We start from the raw sequence: 15,815 nt of genomic DNA, 5'->3' as shown, positions 1-15,815 counted from the left end.
CTGAAGAATTGATGAGATATTCTGGGAGTGGACAGTGGTGCTGTCGTTTGCTCAGGCAAGGGAGTTTATCAAAACCTGGAGTCATATTACTGATGAAAACAGAATAGCAGAGCTTGGTTAGATAGACTGCTTCAGTACTCTCTACTCAGTGTGTGCCCAGGCTGAACATAGGACTAGCAGATTTTGCTTTTCAGGTGCTAATTGTGTATTGTATGTAATATAGTGTGTGTGATTACATAAATGAATGACATTTTTCAAACAATGAAAATAAATTAAATTGTGCTTCTGTTCATGTTAAAGATTGAATCTAGGTCTTCACACATGCTGAGCACCCTGGCAGCTTAGAAGATGAATGGCAGTTAGTAAATACAAATTTGGTTCTGTGCACCTTTTGTTCCAGCTACACATGAAATGAATCATGAAGTATAGTGTATTTTCTATAGTGTGTATCCAAAAAAATTGAAAGCCACATCCTTAGCTCTCCAGTCTTTTAAAAGACACCACTGTACCTTTCTCTCAGCTAGCTTGTACCTCAGGAAACAATATGTAATCTAAAGGCTGAAACAGAAATCCTGTTGAGGAAGATTAGGGGGTTGAACTGGAATTATGAATCCATAATGCTGCGTGCCATTTCAGCACAGAGGTGAGAACTGTAGCACAAAAGAAAGGAATAACAATCTTTCAAAGTGAACATTGTTAGCTTCTAAAGCACATCCTGAGAAGGCACAGGTCCCCAATTCAACTGACTGTCTACTCAGGAAGTGGGTTAAACAAAAGACCTCTGCCGACCCTCCTTATTGGAATGATGGGATAACTCCATTAAGTAGAGCCTACAACAGAAACAAGCAAGTAATTTGAGATGTGTTAGCTGCCTGGCATATCCTAGTACCTGACTCTGCAGCCAGCCATGTTGAAACAGAAAATACAGGTGAAAAAAATTCAGGCCCTGAAGGGCTTCATTTTCAAATGTATTATGTATTTCTGTGAGTTAACCCATCCCTTTTTAGGAATTTCTAAGGACAGACTTTTAAAAAGAACTCTTCCACAGCCCGCTCCCAATCAGCCTGAAATTGCCAGAGTGGCAGTACTGGTGCAGTAAGATACAAAGGCCAGGATGACCACAAAATGTATGAGGACTCTCCTAAAGCTTTAGGGACCTCCATTAAGGGACAGTCCTTGAACCAGATTCCTTATTGCAGTACGGAAAAGAACTCCTAGAGAAGGCAATTATGAAACAACTTGAAGTGTTTGTTGTTTTGTTTTGTTTTTGTTTTTGTTTGTTTTTTTAGATGATATTTTAAAACTGGTGTGGTCAAGCATGACTTTAATCCTAGGAAGAGGTAGAGGCACATAGGAAAAGAGGCAGAGAGGCCGAGGTACAGAGAGGCTGAGCAACATGGAATCTGAGGGACACAGAGGCAGAAGAATGGACAGGCTAAGCAGCACAGAGTGGCACAGAGCTTGAGGGACAAAGAGGCTGAGGGATAGAAAGGCCTAGGGACACAGAAACCAAGGGAAAGAGCGACGAAGGGGCAAAGAGGCCAAGTGACAGAGGCTGAGGGATGGAGTGGTCAGGGACAGAGGGGCCAAGGGCCTGAGAAACCAAGGGACTGAGAAGCTGAAAGACAGAGAGGTGGAGAGAGAGAGGGGCACAGAGGCTGGGGAACAGAAGGGCAAAGCGGCACAGAGGCTGAAAGACAGAGAAACAAAAAGCAAGGTTGAGGGACAGATGGACTGAAGAAAAAATAAGATGAGGGATGGAGAAGTCAAATGACCATGAGGCTGAGGACGGAAAAGACAAGTGACAGAGAGGCCGAGTGGCACAAAGGCAGAAGGACAAAGTGGCTATGTGACACAGAAGATAATGGCTGAGGGGTTGAGAGGCACGGAGGCTGAGAGATAGAGGGGTCGAGGGACTGAGAGGCCAAGAGCCAAAGAGACTCAGGGACAGAGTCTGAGTGACACAAAGGCCAAGAGACAGAGAGGCTGAGGAATGGAGAAGCTGAGTAACAGAGGGGCAGATGGACAACAGGCCGAGGGTCACAGAGGCCTGGGGAAAGATAGGCCAAGGGGCAGAGAGGCAAAGGGATAGAGAGGCAGAGGGACACAGGAACAGAGAGGCCAAGGGGCACAGGGGCTGAGGGAGAGAGGGGCCGAGGGACAGAAGGGCCAATGGACAAAGGAGAAGAAGGGCACAGAGGGCAAGGAATAGAGAGGCCAAGGGACAGAGAGGCTGAGGGACGGAGAAGCTGAGGACCAGAGGGTGTTCTTGACAAGCGGCAGGGGACACAGAGTCTGAGGGACAGAGAGCCAGAAGGACAGAGGTGTGGAGGGGCACAGACGCCAAGTGACAAAGGGGCCAAGAGGCCAAGAGGCCAAGAGGCAGAGGGACCAAGAGACTGAAGGACAGAGAGGCCGGGGGAAAGAGGGACACAGAGGCCAAGTGACGGGGGGGCCAAGAGGCCGAGAAGCAGAGGGACAGAGTAACTGAAGGACAACGAGACCGAGGGACAGATGGGTTGAGGGACAGACAGAACAAGGAATGGAGAGGCCAAGCAACCATGAGCCTGAGGGATGGAGAAGCTGAGTGACAGAGAGGCCACGAGACAGAAAGTTTGAGTGGCACAGATGCAGAAGGATGGAGTGGCAATGCGATACAGAAGACAATGGCTGAAGGGCAGAGTAGTTGATGGACTGGGGGGCTGAGGGCCACAGAAGCTCATGTCCAGAGAGGCTGAGGGACAGAGAGGTCAAGCGGCACAGAGCCTGAGGGATAGAGAGAGGTCAAGTGACAGAGAGGTTGGGGGCACAAAGGCTTCTCCATCACTTGGCCTCTCTAGCCATCATGCTGTCTGTCCCTCAGCTCCTCTATCCCTTGTCCCCTCTGTCCCTGGGCCTCTATTTCCCTCAGCCTCTGTCCCTCCACCCCTCTGGCCCTCTGGCCCTAGGGGCTGAGCAACTGAGAGACTGAGGGACTGAGGCCAAGGAAGAGAGGGACAGAGGGGCATAGAGGCTGAGGGACAAAGGGGCTGAGTGACACAGAGGGCAAGGGAAAGAAAGGCCAAGGGACAGAGAGATTGAGGGACAGATGGGCTGAGGGACAGACAGGACGAGGGACAGAGATGCAAAGGGACAGAGGGGCAGGGTAGCACAGAAGCTGAGGAACAGAGAGGTCAAGGGACAGGGGCCGACAGACAAGGGGCAGTGGGGCACAGAGGCAGAGGGATAGAGAGGCTGAGAGATGAATGGGCTGAGGGTCACAGAGGCCAAGGGACAGAGGGGGCATAGGGGCTGAGGGAAAGAGAGGTTGAGGCACATAAGGACCAAAGAAGAGACAGAACAATGGACAGAGAGACCAAAGGACCACGAGGCTGAAGGACAGAGGCCAATGGACATAGGCCAAGGGGCAAGTGGTGGAGGGGCACAGAGGTCGAGGGACAGACTGAGGAAAGGAGAGGCTGAGGGACAAAAGGCATAAGGACACAGAAACTGAGAGGGGTGGGCACTGAGGCTGAGTGACAGACAGGCAGAGGGACAAAAAGGCCAAGGGACACAGAGGCCGAGGGGCACAGAGGATGAGGGACAGAGAAGCTCAGTGGCACAGAGACTAGGGACAGAGAGGCTGAGGGGCACAGAGGCTGAGGGTCAGGAAGACTGAGGAATGGAGTGATCGAGGGACAGAGAGGCCAATGGACAAAGGTGCAGAGGGGCACAGGTAAGGGAGAGAGGCTGAAGGACAGAGAGGCAGGTTGTCACAGAGGCAGAGAGACTGAATGGCGATGTGACACATAGGTCAATAGCTGAGTGGCTGTGGGATGAAGAGGCCAAGGGACTGAGGGGCCAACGGACAGAGATGCTGAGGGGCACAGAGGTCAAGGGACAGAGGGGGTGATGGAAAGTTAGGCAGAGGGCACAGAGGCTGAGGGACAGAGAGGCCGAAAGACAGGAAAAAAAAAAAAAACAAGGGACAGAGGGGCAGAGCAGCATAGAGTCCAAGGGACAGATAGGCTGAGGGACGGAGAGGCCAACGGACAGGGACTGAAGGACAAGGGGTAGAGGATCACAGAATCTGAGGGACAGAGAGGCAAAGTGGCACAGAGACCAAGGGACACAGAGGCCGAGGGACAGTGGGGCACATGAGCTAGCTGAGGGATAGAAGTGCCAAACAGGACAGAAGCTGAGGGAAAGAGAGGCCGAGGGACAGAGGGGCCAAGGCACAGACAGGACGAGAAACAGAGAGACCGAGTGACGGAGAAACCAAGTGCTACAGAGTTAGGGGGACAGAGTGACCATGTGACACACAGTCCAATGGCTGAGGGGCTGAAGGACAAAGAGGCCAAGAAACTGAGAGGCCAAGGGACAGATGGCTGAGGTGCGGGCAGGACAAGGGACAGAGAAGCCAAGAGACCAGGGCTGAGCAGCACAGAGGTCAAGGGACAGAGAGGCTGTGGGAGAGAGGGGCTGAGCAGCAGAGAGGCCGAGGGACAGAGAGGCAGATGGACAGAGAGGCCAAGCGACACAGAAGCTGAAAGACACAGAGGCCAAGGGGCACAAAGAGACAGAGGGATGGAGTGGCCAAGGGATAAAGGGACCCGTGGAAAAAGGGTCAGAGTGACACAGAGGCTGAGGCACAGAGATGTCGAGGGACACAGAGGCTGCTGGGTACAGAGGCCAAGGAACAGAGAGGCCCAGAAGAACAGAGGCCTAGGGACAGAGAGGCCGAGGGAAATAGAGGCCGAGGGACAGAGGGGCAGAGGGAGAGACAGGATGAGGGACAAACAGGACAAAGAACGAAATGTTGAGCAACTGCGAGGCCCTGTGACAGAGAAGCTGAGCAACAGAGAGGCCAAGGGACAGAAAGGCCAAGTGCTACAGAGTTAGGGGGATAGAGAGACCATGTGACACATAGTCCAATGGCTGAGGGGCTGAGGTACTGAGCGGCCGAGGGACTGAGGCACCAAGGGAGAGGGGGGGCAGAGGATCACAGAGGCTGAGGGACAGAGGTGCAAAGCAGCACAGAGGCCGATGGAAAGAAATAGAGACTGAGGAACAGGGGGGCTGAACAACAGACAGGACAAGGGACAGAGAAGCTGAGTGACAGAGAAGCCAAGTAATACAGAGGCTGAAGGACAGAGAGGCTGAGTGGCACAGAGTTAAGGGGGCCGATTGACCGTTCAACACATAGGCCAATGGCTGAGGAGCTGAGGGACTGAGAGGCAGAGGGGCTGAGGGTCCAAGAGACAGAGTGGCTGAGGAACGGAGAGGCTGAGGGAATAGAGGCTGAAGGACAGATAGGTTGAGGGTCCGCAAGGCTGAGGGACAATGATGAACAGAGGGCCTGAGTGGCAGAAGGGAAGAAGGGAACAGAGGCTGACAACAGAGAGGACAAGTTACCAAGAGGCCAAGGTACAGAGAGAGGTCAAGGGACAGAGATGCTGAGTGACAGAGAGGCCCAGCGACAGAGAAGCAGAGGGACTGTAAGGCTGAAGGAAAGGGAACAATGGATAGAGGTGCTAAGGGGAAAGTGGTTGAGGGGCACAGAGGCCGAGGTACAGAGTGCCTGAGGAACAGAGAGCACAAGGTACAGGGAAGCCAGGGGACAAAAGGGCAAAGAGGCACAAAGGGTGAGGGATAGAGGGGTCAAGTGGTATAGAGGCTGAGGAACAGAGAGACCAAGGGACAGAGGGACAGAGTGGCACAGAGGCAGAGGGACAGAGAGACTGAGGGACGGAGAGCTGAGTGACAGGAGAAAAAACTGGGAAGAGCATCACAGAGACTTAGAGACAGCGAGGCTGAGGAACAGGTTGGCTGAGGGGCACAGAGTCCGAAGGACAGAGAAGCCGAGGCCAAGTTAGGCAGAGGGTCACAGAGGCTGAGGGTCATTGAGGCCAAGGTTCACAGAGTCAGAGAGAGAGAGAAAGAGAAACCCAGGAACAGAGAGGCTGAGTGGCACAGAGGCAGAGACACAGAGAGCCAGTGCGAATGATCGGCAGAGGGGCGTGGAGGTGGAGAGAGACAGGCCAAGATATAGAGGGGCATAGAGGCCTAGGGACAGAGAGACTGAGGGATGGAGAAGCGAAGGGGCAGGGGGCCAATGGACAAGGAGCAGAGGGGCACAGAGGGCATTCGAGTGGCCATTCAACATATAGATCAATTTCTGAGGGACTGACGGACAGAGGGGCCAAAGGACAGGGAGGTGTAGTGTGAAGCGGCGGGGCTGCGTCCCGCCACCCGGCCACCGGCTAGCTTTACACCCGAAATAATTACACGGAAACTGTATTCTTTTAAACACTGCCTGGCCCATAGTTTCAGCCTCTTATTGGTTAATTCTCACATCTTCCTTTAACCCATATTTAGTAATCTGGGTAGCACCACGAGGTGTGGCTTACCAGGAGAGATCTTAACCTGCGTCCATCTCTGAGAGCAGCAGCATGGAGACTCCCATGGCGACTGCCTGAAGTGTCTCCCCAACTCTACTTCCTTGTTCCCACAATTCTGTTCTGTCTACTCCACCTACCTAATTTTCTGTCTCTTAAAGGGCCAAGGCAGTTTTCTTTATTAATTAACCAATGAAAGAAACATAGACAGATAACTCTCCTCCATCAGGGAGGCCAAAGAATAGAGAGGCCAAAGAGCACAGAGGCCGATGGAAAGATAGGCAGTGGGGTTCAGAGACTGAAGGACATTGAGGTCCAGGGTCACAGAGGCTGATGGACAGAGAGGGTGGGTGAGGAACAGAGAGGCTCAGTTGCACAGAGGACAAAGGGCACAGAACCTGAGTGAAAGAGAGGCTTAGGGTCAGAGAGGCAGAGCAGCACAGAAGTTGAGGGACAGAGAGGCTGAGGGGACAGAGAAGCCAAGGGACAGAGGGGCAGAGCGGAACAGTGCCTGAGGGACAGAGAGGACATAGGACAGAGGCTGACGGACAATGGGCAGAGGGTCACAAGAGGCTGAGGGACAGAGGAACACCAGGGCTGAGGGGCAGAGGAGCACTAGGGCTGAGGGACAGAGATGCAAACAGCACAATGGCTGAGGAAAAGAGAGGCTGAGGGACAGAGGAGCCAAGGCACAGACAAGACGAGGGACAGAGAGGCTGAGAAACAGAGAGTCCGAGGGACAGAGAGGTGAATGACACAGAGGCAGAGGGACAGAGCGGCCATGCAACACATAGCTCAATGGGTGAGGGAGCTGAGGCACAGAGAGGGTGAGGGGCTGAGGGGTTAAGAGACTGAAAGTTGAGGGACAAAGAGGCCAAGGGGGAGAGAGGTACAGAGGTTGAGGGACAGAGAAGCCATGGTACAGTGAGGCTGAGGGACAAATGGGCTGAGAGACAGACAGAATGAGGGGCAGAGAGACTGCACGACCATGAGGCCAAGGGACAGAAAACTCGAGTGACAGAGAGGCAGAGGAAAAGAGAGACTTTTTTCCTATGAGTGCCTCTGCACTGTTCTTCTTGTAATATATTGCTAAAGCTCTTTATTTTCATTGTTTAGACCGACAGGTGCAATCCAACATTAGTAACGGTGGAGAGTTTACTTCAAAACAGACTGGGGAGCTGGGCAGTGGTGGTATACACCTTTAATCTCAGCTATCGGGAGGCAGAGACAGGCGAATCTTTGTGAGTTTGAGGCCTGCCTGGTCTACAGAGTGAGTTCTAGGACAGGCTCCAAAGGTACAGAGAAACCCTGTCTCGAAAAACCAAAAAAAAGAAAAAGAAAAAAAAAAACTGGGGACAAAAGATTGAAAAAAAAAGTCAAGAAATGGAGATAAAAGCTCCTGAGGATGAGGCAGTAGTTTCAGTTTTTTAATTATTTTATCTTCATGATGTCTGAGAGGAAGCCATTTTTTATGGTGATACAGTTATAAAATCACCTGAAGTGGTGCTTACCAGCTTAACTGAGCCAAAAGTCCCTCAAGCCCTCAACCTCCTGGCCTTCATTTTCAGAAGCCTGCTGAGCCTGAGCCCCTGCTGTTTGGCAAAACTTTTCCTGGGGAGACACAACACACATCTGTTCAGTCCCAACTGGTAGCCCACAACAACCAAAGTATGGATGCTGAAAGATTTATGGCAGTGCGACCCTGGCAGGTCCCTGGCAGGCAGGTGGGAGACCGGGGCAGGTGAGAGACAGACAGATGTGCCATGCGGAGTGACCGTGGGTATAGAGCTTAATTATAAGAGTAAGGGATTATGGAGGAGGGGAGAAATGAAACGAGGACCAAAAAAGAGGAAAGAGAGAGGGGAGAGAGAAGGGGAGAAGGTAGAGAGAGAGAGGCAGTAATTACATTTTCAGAAGAGGGAGGGAGAGAGAGGGAGAGAGAGAGAGAGAGAGAGAGAGAGAGAGAGAGAGAGAGAGAGAGAGAGAGACTATGGAGGAATGGGGGAGGGTGTGAGATCACTTTGCCTTGGCAGAAGAGGGGGGATTGGAGTGGGCGGAACTTGTCTCTTCAAAGGACAGGATACCCAGGTGATAGGGGAGGTCAGCAGAATGATACCGGATACCACTGAAGTCCAATTTGGTGAACCAATGAGTTTTATTGGGGTTACTCGCAGGAATATGGGTGAGGGGTTACAGGAGCAGAAATGACTCAAAGACAGTTGCATCACCAAGGCCCACCCCAGTACCGGTGACAGCTAACAAAGCTAGGAACCTGGAGCACACTGCACAGGCTGCAGACAGCTCAACGGACTGGAGAGTGGCCTTTCCATGTGCCTCACTTGTTCCAATCCTCTTCCAGGCACTTTGACTGGTTTCTGTTGCTTCCAAGCAGCTGGTCGGGTCTCAGAGTCTTCTTTTCAGCTTGGCTTGTCTGACAGCAATTCTCAGCAGCCTTTATTATTTACTCTGGCAGGGAGAGGGCTTAGTGATTCTGGTCAGTTTCAGGAACTTCCTTTGATCAAATTAATGCCAGTGCTCAACCATTTTGTTAGAAACTGTGTACCAAAGGCCAGCACCCTGAGGAACGTTCAGAAATTCTTCAGAGTCCAGAGGAACCCTATCAAAACTTTATTTCTCAGTTCTTACAGGCAGTGAGTCTCATTCTTGTTGATGGAGGCACAGAAACTTTTAGTCTCTCTGCTTTACTCCAAACTTTGGGGTTATCCCCTCAACCTCTGAAGATTTAGGTTGACAGTTTATATGTTGCAAGGTTGCCTAAATACTTTTTGGTGCTCTTCTAAAATAAACTGAGGATAAAGAATTAGTTAATTTGTTTCAGCAGGCACACCAACGGTTCAAAATTTGGGAGGCTCCTTCTTTTCTTCAACCCAGTCAAGTGCATTCTAGTCTCCCTGGTCCTTTGGCAGGAGAAAATCAAATCGTAGATCGAGCTTCTCCCCGTCTTATTCAGATGATTGCTGAGTCTGTTTGATTTGAGCAAGCTGCAGACTCTCATACATTCCATCACTAACCATCTGCTATGTTTTGCTGTCACTTTCAGTTATATAGAGAACAGGCACAGCAAATTGTGACAGACTGCTCTGCTTGGGTAACTTCTCTGCCTGCTTCTTGATATGGTATTAATTCTTGAGACTTATTGCCTAATGCATTGTCGTGGATGGTTGGACAAATGGAAGCTGCTAAGCGTTGAATTACCTATTGCCTGCTATCTTTCTTTTTGTAGCTGGCCTTCCAAAAAACATTGAAAACAAGTAATGCTCCTGTATATACTTCTAATGCCTTTAAGAAAATTTGTACCACCTTGGGAATTGCATGTAAAACAGGTGTCCCTTACAATCTTCAAAGACAAGGCACATGGATCTATTAAAGTTTTGCTTAAAAAATAGAAAAGGATATATATCCTCCTACTACTCCTATTAATCTTAACTTTCTTTATTTAAATTTTTGAGAATAGATAAACAGTTATTGACACTGCAGGGCATTTAAGGGGTTAACAGGCTCTGGAAGGAGAGGTGATGTGGAAAGATCTTGCTACAGGGAAATGGTTTGGGCCTGATTCCATGCTAATGTGGGGGAAAGGTGATGGCTGTGTGTTTTTTTTTTTCCTTACAGGAAACTGATAGTCTGTCTTGGGTTCCCAAGAGTCTCATCAAACACTTCCAGGTTACAAAAGAGACAGCTGCAGCACCTCTGCCAGAAGTTGACGGTACAGACAATGATGCATTTGAAGGCAGAGCAGAGCCAAGAGCAACCCTTTAAACATCTTACTGCTGAAGGAATTGAAGTGGTCAAGAACAGAGGGCAACCTGTTACTCCTGGTCACTTATTTTCAGCAATTCTGGCATTACTTTATCCCGCTGGCAGACAGTGCTGGGGTCTACTGGGTGCCACACCAGTGCAGCTTGGAGGCCGAGACTGGAGGCTGGGATGGGATGTGGGTTGTGTGTGTGCTGGGATTGAGACACGGAGGCTTCTTTTCAGGTGGAAGAACAGCAACCTTAATCCCCTCCCCCAGCTAAAACCTTTTATACCTTTATGCAGCTGGACCGCTTCTGCGGAAAACCACTGGCCAGAAAGAACACAAACATCTTTGTCAATTACAGAGTACAAGGAAGTTCCGTTGTTGGTCAGGGGGAGTGAGGGCAGCTGGATCATAACTGGGCTTATGGACCTGATCCCACTCTGGCCCACCCAGTCACTTGGGAGGATCCACCAGTTAGAGTATTTACTAATGATACAGTGCTTTTTGACAGTCCTGATGTTTCCCACGTGGCCCCTCACATTGCTTTCTTTAACTACACTGGGATATCATCCACCATTCCTATCACTTTGTCATTGGTGGGTCACTATGGATGTGTCCCTCTCATCCAAGTGACCTGTAAAGCTTATGGTTTTAGGGTACAGGAGAGTTTGAGTGTACAGTTTTCCAAACATCATCAATCCATCCATCACTTGAGTTTTCCATTCTCTAATCATTTACAGGTTTCCCCACTGGATGGATATTTCCCAGTGTGCAATGAGAATCACATGCCCTGGTTTCAGAATGAAATTCCCCCTTGGGTGGCATGCTCCACAGTTTTAAAGAACTCTGAGCCTCTGAATGGATGACCCGAGGTCAACTTGTCTTGGAGGTGCCCACCTGGTCTTGATGAAGATGACTTCTCAGAACCCCCTCATTGGCCACATCCTGTTATAATGTCTCCAGAGGGAAAAGCTCAGCCAGATCTTTGGCTGTGAGCCACAGCCCTGGACAATGAAGTTGTTTATGGGACTTTTGGTGAAAACACACAACTATTGCATGCCCATCATTTTACGTTTGGACTCATTGCCTGTGCTAACCTTTCATATATTGTTGAGTGGGAGTCCCTCTATTCAAGACAGTGGGGAACAATTTAAAATTACCTGTATAAGTTGTCTTCTCTCTAATGGTTAAACTCCTCTTCTGCTCAAAAGAGCCTTTTTTGTTATGGTTCCTGTGCACCTTAAATATACCTGGTATGGTGATTTTGGATAACAAGTTCTCCCTGAACTACACCAAGCTTTTATTAGAAAGTGAAGATTTTTTAGGTCAGATTTTATATAGCATTTTTGCAGTAGTCAATGTTATACAACCTACAGCTGTTTCCACAGTGGCTATTACCCAACAACTGCAAACTGCTCATTTTATCTAGCTTATAATCCCTCTGTAGAAACATATATATATATATATATATATATATATACTATATTACTAGAAGCTAAGTTAAATGCCTTAAAAATTGTGGTATTGCACCTAGAAGATATAGTACAAGCAACACAACATCATTTTACAGCATCATTCTGACTTTAGATATGTCTATGTTACTCCCTTAAACTATAATGGATCTGAATGGAAATGGGATAGAATTAAAAATCATTTGCATAGAATATGGCATCATGAAAATGTAAGTTTATAGTTATTAACCTTCAAGCAATTAGTTACTGACCCTGGTCTGGGCCATGTTCATCTTGCATCCAGTTCCCCTTTGCAATTGGCCAACACTACAAGGATTTAACCCTTTTAATATTTAACATTCATTCAGTATTATAACCATATTACTTGTGTTAGTGATTCTTTTAACAATATTAAGGGACACTTGTTGGTTTAAGGGATATCAGGGTCTCTTAGACATCTAGACACTAATAACTTATCTGGCCTTAAAAAAATTAGTGTGTGTGTCTGGGGTAACCTGTTGGGAACTAGGCCCATCCAAGTTTCCCTCAGATGTCCTGATGAAAAGACAAAGGGGCAGACTTGGCAGGGTCCTTTTTGGGCCTGGAGACAAAGCCTCAAAGGAATCAAGGCTTCATTTTCTGGGGATCCGACTTTTCCCTCTCTTTATCAGTCCTAAGTGTTGTGATCCAGCTGCCCTCACTCCCCCTGACTGATAGGGGAACTTCCTTGTGGTCTGTAATTGACAAGAATATTTGTGTTCTTTCTGGCTGGTGGGTTTCCACAGGAGCAGTAGAGATATAAAAGGTTGCTGGACAAAATAAATCTTGCTGTTCTTCCACCTGAAAAGAAGCCTCCTTGTCTCAATCCCGGCACCACCTCCCAGTCTCAGCATCCAGGCTGCGCTGGCTGCAGCACTAAGGAGCTGTGTCTGAGGCAGCCTGTGATCCTGTGTTCTCCTTTTTGGTATCTGATTTAGCTTTCTGCTGACTTTGACTGCCTCTCTCCATCTGCAAGCAAGTATGTAAGAAGCTATGTGGCATCTTATACATAAGAAGCTATGTGGCTTCTTACATACTTGTTATAAAAAAACTTGCTTCACATAAGACATAGCTCATGCAAGACCTCCTGATCCCAAACTTTCCTATCATCTTAATCTCCTATTCCTTCCGCTTGAGAAATCGATCGCTGAAGAAGACCTGCTGGTTTATGCCAGTAGAATTAGAGGGACAGAAACCGAGGGCAGAGAGGCAAAGGCAAAAATGCAAAGGAAGAAGGATCATGAGGCAGAGGGCTGGTAGCCAAGGTAGAGGCAAAAAGCAAGTGGGTAGAATCGAACACAGGGACAGAATGGCACAAGAGCATAGACGCAGAGGGACAGAGGCAGGGTGGTAGAGGAAAGGAAGTGGGTGGGAAAGGCGAAGTAGAGGGACAGAGGCAGAGTGGGAGAAGCAGAGAGGTAGAGGCAGAAATACAGACACAGAGCAGCAAAGGCAGAAATGTAGAGGCTGCGGGGCAGAGGCTCAGAGGGATGAAGTGAAAGAGGTGGAGAGGTGGAGGGGCAGAGAAAAAGATAGATAGAGGCAGAGAAGCACTGGGGGAGAGGGAGAGAGAGAGAGGGAGGGAGGGAGTGAGGGAGGGAGGGAGGAAGGGGGAAAGGGAGAAAGGGGGGAGGGAGGGAGAGAGGAACAGAGTCAGAGGTGCAGAAGCAGAGGTGAAAGGACAGAGGCAGAGAGGCATGTGGGGCAGGGTAGATACAGAGGCAGATACAGAGAGGGGCAGAGGGAGAAATGCAGAAGTGAGAGGTGGGGAGGCAGTGGAATAAGCAGAGGCAGAAATGCATTTGTAGACACAGATTAATAGAGGCAGAGTGGCAGAGGCAAGGGCAGCAGCAAGCACCAGCGTGTACTTGGTACACAGACATGCATACAAATGAAATACTCATACACATAAACTAAATCTAAAAAAAATTTCAAATGGAGGCTTGGGTTCTTTATACTTATCAAAAAGAGAGCCAGAGAAACACTACAGTAATGCCTTTCTTCAGGAACCATCCAGTAAATAAATATTAAAACTGGTGGGAATAGAGTGTGTTAAACACTGGGGGTGCTTGCTTTTATAGTTCTCATGGTTTTAAGCTGTTTTGTAAGCAGGAAGGACACATCTCTGTATCTGAAAATTGTAAACAGAGCCTAGCCTTAGAGTTATACATAACTGAAGAAAACACTCTTCCCCCATTCTTTAAAAAAGTTAGGAATTACGTTTATTTGTGTGTGGGTACACTCATATGAATACAGATACTACATGGTGTCATTGGTGCTGGGTCTCTGTGGCGCTAAGAGCCACCTGTACTCTAGTTCCCCTGCCAGAACAGTATATCCCCTCTTAACCAAGGAGCCACCTCTCAGGCCCACTTATCTCCGTTCTCAACAGTGTCATATGAGCTTATGAAACTGAGCTGCAGCTTTCTCATTTGGAAACTAATGAAAACAGAGTCAACATCAGTAAAATGACACAATTCACCGGAAAATTAAGATAAACTATTTTATTCAGGCTATGGCCATGGGGAGAATTTTTTTTTTTTGCTTGCAAGTAGGATTTATTTTAGAATATTTATGCCTCCCTCTCAGCTATACAGAACTTTGCTTTTGCCTAAATTCTTTTTTTTCTTTTTTTCTCATTTTTTTTTATTAAAGATTTCCATCTCCTCCCCCTTCCCTCCCCTCCCTTCCACCCATACCCCCACTCCACCCCTCTCCAAGACAAAGAGCCATCAGGGTTCCCTTCACTATGTTAAGTCCAAGGTCCTTCCAGCTCCCCCTAAGTCCAGGAAGGTGAGCAACCAAACTGACAAGGTTCACAGTGAGCCCGTCCATGCTGTAGAGTTCATGTTAATTGCCGTTGTCCTTGATTTCTCAGTCCTCCTCCACCGTCAGCCACATTCAGAGAGTCCGGTTTGGTCCCCTGTTCCATCAGTCCCATTCCAACTGGACTTGGTGGTCTCCCGTTAGATCTGTCCCACCGTCTTAAAAAAAAAAAAAAGTATGACGTGGGGAGAATTTTTTAAAGAACAACAACACAATAGATAGTTTTGTAGTTGAAGGCAAACATGAAAGTCATCCCTGAGTGCTATGGAAGTCAAAGGAAGTAAGTGGAAGAATAGTATCTGAATTTGCACAGGGAATTTGGTCCTTTCCAGCTAGTTGAGAACCTTACAAATAGGTAGGGGGATTTCTGTACTCTAGTTGCTTTACTAGAATCCAGAGCTCAAACAAAGCTCAGTGCTATCAAAAACTTTATGTAGCTGGGCGGTGGTGGTGCACGCCTTTAATCCCAGCACTGGAGAGGCAGAGGCAGTCAGATCTCTGTGAGTTTGAAGCCATCCTGGTCTACAAGAGCTAGTTCTAAGACAGGCTGTACACACACACACACACACACACACACACACACACACACACACACACACAAAGAACTTTACATAAACGCTGGCTTGAGGTAAATGATTCTTTTCAGTTTTTTCCTCCAATAGGAGGGTGTAAAAAATGTGTGTGGGGATTAAGAGAAGTGTGTACTAGACCACCAGCTGATGAATAGTCAAGGGTCACATTGCTGTGACAAATTCCAAGACCCTTGCTTTTTGTTCCTCATGACCCCTATGAGACTCGTGGGAAAACTGGATTTGACAAATGATCCTGAACACCAAAGATGAATAGTGGTTTGACAGAAACAGGGAAGAAAGGAGAATGTTCCAGGTAGCGCTAATCTGCTTTCTGGGCAAGAAAAGACATAGAGGCTTAGTAAAATCATGGGCAAAGTGCATTTTAGGAGGAGCTGGCTGGGGAAGAGCATATAGAAAGAATTCCAGCAAATTTACCAAAGAGCCAATCACAGCAATTATATGACGGGTACCTCCTGTTCTCTCAGAAGTGCTAAGTTGGAAAATAGCTGCTGCGTGAAGGACGGAGGCCCTAAATATATTCGGGATGGCCTGCAAACTCTTGGAAGGGCTTCATGATGTTGCTTTCTTCCTCACAGCTCCAAATTCTAAGGGATTCTTTTGTTGTTGGTATTTTAGGGTTTTTTTTGGGGGGGGGGTGGCCAGAGTCTCACAACCTTGTCCAGGTGTCCTGGTACTCACACACTGGCTTTGCCATCACTGCAATCCCACCTCAGTTTCTCAAGTGCAGAGATTATAGAATTAAGTCATCAAGGGATCAAAAGGAATT

This window comes from Arvicola amphibius, chromosome X, assembly GCF_903992535.2.
Source record: "Arvicola amphibius chromosome X, mArvAmp1.2, whole genome shotgun sequence".
Lineage (NCBI taxonomy): Eukaryota > Metazoa > Chordata > Mammalia > Rodentia > Cricetidae > Arvicola > Arvicola amphibius.
This window is presented reverse-complemented; position numbering follows the sequence as displayed.